At 45.8% G+C, this 6,812-nt stretch overlaps 1 protein-coding gene across 1 annotated transcript in view; it reads left to right on the top strand.

The window, feature by feature from the left end:
* Window positions 1-6,812, top strand: part of COMTD1 (catechol-O-methyltransferase domain containing 1) — a 581,650-nt gene that overhangs the window by 73,850 nt on the left and 500,988 nt on the right. The gene's annotated exons all lie outside the window — the stretch shown is intronic.

Here is a 6,812-nt window from a genome sequence, read left to right as displayed (position 1 = left end):
TTGCTGGCTGAGGAATTCTGGGAGTTGAAGTCCCCGAGTCATAAAAGAGCCAAGGTTGCCTACCCCCTGGTTTTGTAAACCAAGGCTCTTCAAACTGGACAACTTGCTGGCTGAGGAATTCTGGGAGTTGAAGTCCCCGAGTCATAAAAGAGCCAAGGTTGCCTCCCCCCTGGTTTTGTAAACCAAGGCTCTTCAAACTGGACAACTTGCTGGCTGAGGAATTCTGGGAGTTGAAGTCCCCGAGTCATAAAAGAGCCAAGGTTGCCTACCCCCTGGTTTTGTAAACCAAGGCTCTTCAAACTGGACAACTTGCTGGCTGAGGAATTCTGGGAGTTGAAGTCCCCGAGTCATAAAAGAGCCAAGGTTGCCTACCCCCTGGTTTTGTAAACCAAGGCTCTTCAAACTGGACAACTTGCTGGTTGAGGAATTCTGGGAGTTGAAGTCCCCGAGTCATAAAAGAGCCAAGGTTGCCTACCCCCTGGTTTTGTAAACCAAGGGTCTTCAAACTTGACAACTTGCTGGCTGAGGAATTCTGGGAGTTGAAGTCCCCGAGTCATAAAAGAGCCAAGGTTGCCTACCCCCTGGTTTTGTAAACCAAGGCTCTTCAAACTGGACAACTTGCTGGTTGAGGAATTCTGGGAGTTGAAGTCCCCGAGTCATAAAAGAGCCAAGGTTGCCTACCCCCTGGTTTTGTAAACCAAGGGTCTTCAAACTGGACAACTTGCTGGCTGAGGAATTCTGGGAGTTGAAGTCCCCGAGTCATAAAAGAGCCAAGGTTGCCTACCCCCTGGTTTTGTAAACCAAGGGTCTTCAAACTGGACAACTTGCTGGCTGAGGAATTCTGGGAGTTGAAGTCCCCGAGTCATAAAAGAGCCAAGGTTGCCTACCCCCTGGTTTTGTAAACCAAGGCTCTTCAAACTGGACAACTTGCTGGCTGAGGAATTCTGGGAGTTGAAGTCCCCAAGTCTTAAAAAGCTGTCAGGTTTGAAAGGCCCTTGCTTGGTTTAAGCCAAGCAGGGCTGGGGTCTTGCACAAGAATAAGAATAATAATAATAAACCTTTATTGTCAAAGTACAACATGTGTACATTGAGATTAGCTGAGCCTCCCCCCCCCCCGTGCTCTCTCCCCCCAACACACAGTGACCACAAACCCTCCATCCCACCACACCATGTGGACCAACAACACCACACACCGGCCTCCCAAGTCAATTCTGCATAAGATTATGTCCCATTTAAAAGCCTAACAGCCCACGGATAAAAGCTATTTTTCAGCCTGTTGGTACGGCTGGCTATGTTCCTGTATCTGCTACCGGATGGTAGGAGAGTAAAGAGATACCGTCCAGGGTGTGAGTCGTCCCTGAGAATCTTCCTCACTCTTCCAAGGCAACGAGCCCAAGGCTTCTCTTTGCTTTTGAATTGGAGGAGCCAGCCGGGATTCAGGAGAAACTCCCTGGCCGGAAGGACAGCTAAGCAGAGGAGCAGAAGTTGCCTCCAGAAGTGGTGGGAGGCTTTCGAGAAATGACCGGACAGTCCCCTGTCTGGAACGGGGGTGGACTGGATGGCCTCCAGGGTCCCTTCCAGCTCTGTCCTCCTGCGATTCTGTCAGGGTCTCCTGCTTGAGCAGGGGGCTGAACTAGGAAGACCTGGAAGGTCCCTTCCAACTATTCTGGGTGAATTCAATGAACAGCTAGTGGGTATATTGGGTATATCTAGCTTGTCGATCAGAAGGTCGGCAGTTTGGCGGGTCGAATCCCGAGTGCCGCGTAGCAGAGTGAGCGCCTGTTACTCATCCCAGCTTCTGCCAACCTAGCAGTTCGAAAGCCCGTAAAAATGCAAGTAGAAAAATAGGGACCACTATGGTGGGAAGGTAACAGCGTTCCGTGCGCCTTTGGCGTCTAGTCATGCCGGCCACATGACCACGGAGACGTCCTCGGACAAGCGCTGGCTCTTCGGCTTTGAAACGGAGATGAGCACCGGCCCCTAGAGTCGGAAACGACTAGCACGCATGTGCGGGGGAACCTTTACCTTTACCTTAGTCCAGCAAAGAGAAGGACGGGTGACATAATAACAATCTCCAACCTTTTAGGGGGCTGTCAGAGAGAAAGAGGAGGGGGGTCAACCTATTCTCCAAAGCACCTGAAGGCAGGACGAGAAGCAATGGATGGAAACTAACCAAGGAGAGAAGCAACCTGGAAATAAGGAGAAATTTCCTGATGTGAGGACATTTAACCAGTGGAACACCCTGCCTCCAGCAGCTGTGAATGCTCCAACGCTGGAAGTTTTTAAGAAGAGACTGGACCAGCCATTTGTCTGAAATGGTATACAGGTCTCCTGCCTGAGCAGGGGGTCAGACTAGAAGACCTCCAAAGTCCCTTCCAACTGTTATTCTATATTCTACAAAGGTGATTACGGTATTTCCAAACAGAACTAATAGATCCCATTTCATTTAAAGGAATGAAGGCTACTAAAAACTAGGTAAAAAGGGGAAAGGGCAAGAAAAAAAGGAGAATTTCAACACTGTTCAAATGATGTCCACTTTTTAAATAATGTAGTAAACCTGGATCATATAGAATTAGTTTGCCTTTCCATTGGTAGCAAGCTGTCTGAAAAATCGAGACCTCAGTGAAAATGTTGATTGAGCTACTGTTTAAAGGGTGGTGTGCACACCTTTGCATGAATATGGAAACATTTCTTCTGCCAAACAGCCAAGATATATTTAAACCTGTTCATAAATTGACAAGTTCCAAAATCTTGGGAATATAATTTCCCACTTACATCTCTAAATCTTGGCTTCCTTCCAAGAACCTGGTTCACTCACAAGAATAAGTAAAGGTGAAGGTTCCCCCGCACATGCGTGCTAGTCGTTTCCGACTCTAGGGGCCGGTGCTCATCTCCGTTTCAAAGCCGAAGAGCCAGCACTTGTCCGAGGACGTCTCCGTGGTCATGTGGCCGGCATGACTAGACGCCAAAGGCACACGGAACGCCGTTACCTTCCCACCGTAGTGGTCCCTATTTTTCTACTTGCGTTTTTACGTGCTTTCGAACTGCTAGGTTGGCAGAAGCTGGGACGAGTAACAGGTGCTCACTCTGTTACGCTGCACTCGGGATTTGACCCAACAAACTGCCAATCTTCTGATCGACAAGCTCAGCGTCCTAACCCACTGAGCCACCGCGTCCCTCACAAGAGTATTAATCCCTAATCAATAACTACAAATGAACATACTGAAAGCATATGAATTAATTCTGCATTCCTTCATACTCATTATAACTCCAGCGTTAAAAGCATGTCAGTCAAATTTTTAAAACATTCCACTGTGAAGTCCATTGCACTGGAAAATGTGTTTTTTTTTTGTTGAACTAGCTGAATTTTAAAATGTTATATTGCTAACTGTTAAAGAAATTAACTTTTATAATGGTGCTGAGGGTTTGAGGGTGGGTGGATTTCGTACCAATGAAAATGTTGCAACTATTCTGGAAGGCTCCAAGTTGGTGATGGCTTTTATTCATTCATTTATTTTGTATGGTGTAACAGTGTTCGACAACCTTTCCGGCTTGGCAGCCCAGGTGCGGGTTGTCTGTGTGTCATACAAGTGGCAGGTGCACATGTACCCACAACTCCGAATGTGCAAAGCTCCATTCGTGTGAGTGAGCTTCACGTGTTTCTGCCTGCCTGTTTCTCCCGCGGCCCAGTTTCGAACAGGCTGCGGCCCAGGGGGTTGGGGAATATAGGATTAGTGCATAAAATTCACAAAAACAGCTTATAAAATGCATTGTTGTTGTTAGCTGCGAAGTCGTGTCCGACCCATCGCGACCCTATGGACAACATTCCTCCAGGCCTTCCTGTCCTCTACCATCTTCTGGAGTCCATTTAAGCTCACGCCTACTGCTTCAGTGACTCCATCCAGCCACCTCATTCTCTGTCGTCCCCTTCTTCTATTGCCCTCGATCTTTCCCAGCATTAGGCTCTTCTCCAGTGAGTCCTTCCTTCTCATTAGGTGGCCAAAGTACTTGAGTTTTAGCTTCAGGATCTGGCCTTCTAAAGAGCAGTCAGGGTTGATCTCCTCTAGGACTGACCGGTTTGATCGCCTTGCAGTCCAAGGGACTCGCAGGAGTCTTCTCCAGCACCACAGTTCAAAGGCCTCAATTCTTTGGCGCTCAGCCTTTCTTATGGTCCAACTTTCACTGCCATACATTGCAACTGGGAAGACCATAGCCTTGACTATACGCACTTTTGTTGACAGGGTGATGTCTCTGCTTTTTAGTGTGCTGTCTAGATTTGCCATGGCTTTCCTCCCCAGGAGCAAGCGTCTTTTAATTTCTTGGCTACAGTCCCCATCTGCAGTGATCTTGGAGCCCAGGAAAATAAAATCTGTCACTACCTCCATTTCTTCCCCATCTATTTGCCAGGAATTGAGAGGGCCAGATGCCATGATCTTGGTTTTCTTAATGTTAAGTTTCAACCCAAGTTTTGCACTCTCCTTCTTCACCCGCAACAAGAGGCTCTTTAGTTCTTCTTCACTTTCTGCCATTAGAGTGGTATCATCTGCGTATCTTAGGTTGTTGATATTTCTTCCGGCAATCTTAATTCCAACTTTTGATTCATCTAGCCCTGCCTTTCTCATGATGTGCTCTGCATATAAGTTAAATAGGCAGGGCGACAGTATACAGCCTTGCCGGACTCCTTTCCCAATTTTGAACCAATCAGTGGTTCCGTGTCCAGTTCTCACTGTTGCTTCTTGATCCGCATATAGGTTTCTCAAGAGACAAATAAGATGGTCTGGTACTCCCATCTCTTTAAGAACTTGCCACAGTTTGTTATGATCCACACAATCAAAGGCTTTAGCATAGTCAATGAAGCAGAAGTAGATGTTTTTCTGGAACTCCCTAGCTTTCTCCATGATCCAGCGTATGTTGGCAATTTGATCTCTAGTTCCTCTGCCTCTTCGAAATCCTGCCTGCACTTCTGGTAGTTCTCGATCCACATACTGCTGAAGTCTAGCTTGTAGGATTTTAAGCATGACTTTACTAGCATGAGAAATGAGTGCAATGGTGCGATAGTTTGAACATTCTTTGGCACTGCCTTTCTTTGGAATTGGAATGTAAACTGATCTTTTCCAATCCTGTGGCCACTGTTGAGTTTTCCAAATTTGCTGGCAAATTGAGTGTAGCACTTTTACTGCACTGTCTTTTAAGATTTTGAATAGCTCAGCTGGAATACTGTCACCTCCACTAGCTTTGTTGTTGCTCAGCTTTTCTAAGGCCCACTTCACCTCACATTCTAGGATGTCTGGCTCGAGGTCAGTGACCACATCATTGTGATTATCTGGGACGTTAAGCTCATTCTTGTATAGTTCTTCTGTGTAATTTTGCCACCTCTTCTTAATCTCTTCTGCCTCTGTTAGGTCCCTGCCATTTTGGTCCTTTATCATGCCCATTTTTGCATTAAACGTTCCCTTCATTTCTCCAATTTTCTTGAAAAGATCTCTGGTCCTCCCTATTCTATTATTTTATTCTATTTCTTTGCACTGTTCATTTAAGAAGGCATTCTTATCTCTTCTAGCTATTCTCTGGAATTCTGCATTCAATTGGGTGTATCTTTCTTTTTCTCCCTTGCCTTTCGCTTCCCTCCTTTCCTCAGCTATTTGCAAAGCTTCCTCAGACAGCCATTTTGCTTTCTTGCATTTCTTTTTCTTTGGGATGGTTTTGGTTGCTACCTGTTGTACAATGTCGCGAACCTCTGTCCATAGTTCTTCAGGCACTCTGTCTATCAGATCTAATTCCTTAAATCTATTTGTCACCTCTACTGTATATTCAACAGGGATATGATTTAATTCATACCTAAGTGGCCTAGTGCTTTTCCCTACTTTCTTCAGTTTAAGCCTAAACTTTGCAACAAGAAGCTCATGGTCTGAGCCACAGTCAGCTCCTGGTCTTGTTTTTACTGACTGTATAGAGCTTCTCCATCTTTGGCTGCAGAGCATATAGTCAATCTGATTTCTGTGTTGACCATCTGGTGATGTCCATGTGTAGAGCCGTCTCTTGGGTTGTTGGAAAAGAGTGTTTGCTATGACCATCGTATTCTCTTGACAGAATTCTATCAGCCTGTGCCCTGCTTCATTTTGCACTCCAAGGCCAAACTTGCCTGTTATTCCAGTTATCTTTTGGCTTCCTACTTTAGCATTCCAATCCCCCATGATGATAAGAACATCATTTTTTGGTGTTAGTTCTATAAGGTGCTGTAGTGCTTCATAGAACTGGTCAATTTCATCCTCTTCAGCACTGGTGGTTGGGGCATAGACCTGGACTACTGTGATATTGAATGGTTTGCCTTGGATTCGAACTGAGATCATTCTGTCATTTTGAGGATTGTATCCCAGTATTGCTTTTCCTACTCTTTTATTGACTATGAAGGCTACTCCATTTCTTCTTAAGGATTCTTGCCCACAGTAGTATACCTGATGGTCATCTGAATTAAATTCACCCATTCCTGTCCATTTTAGTTCGCTGATACCTAAGATGTCAATGTTCAGTCTTGTCATCTCTTGTTTGACCACGTCCAGTTTTCCTTGATTCATGGATCTTACATTCCAGGTTCCTATGGAGAAAAAATCTTTACAGCATCGGACTTTCCTTTCACCACCAGACATATCCACAGCTGAGCGTCCTTTCGGCTTTGGCCCAGTCGCTTCATTCTTTCTGGCGCTACTAGTACTAGCCCTCTGCTCTTCCCCAGTAGCATATTGGACGCCTTCCGACCTGAGGGGCTCATCTTCCAGCGTCATATCGTTTTGCCTTTTGGTACTGTCCATAGG

This window comes from Vipera berus (genome assembly GCF_964194415.1).
Source record: "Vipera berus genome assembly, chromosome: 5".
In the NCBI taxonomy this organism is placed as follows: domain Eukaryota; kingdom Metazoa; phylum Chordata; class Lepidosauria; order Squamata; family Viperidae; genus Vipera; species Vipera berus.
The sequence above is the reverse complement of the archived record's forward strand: the minus strand, read 5'-3'. Positions and strand labels throughout refer to the sequence as shown.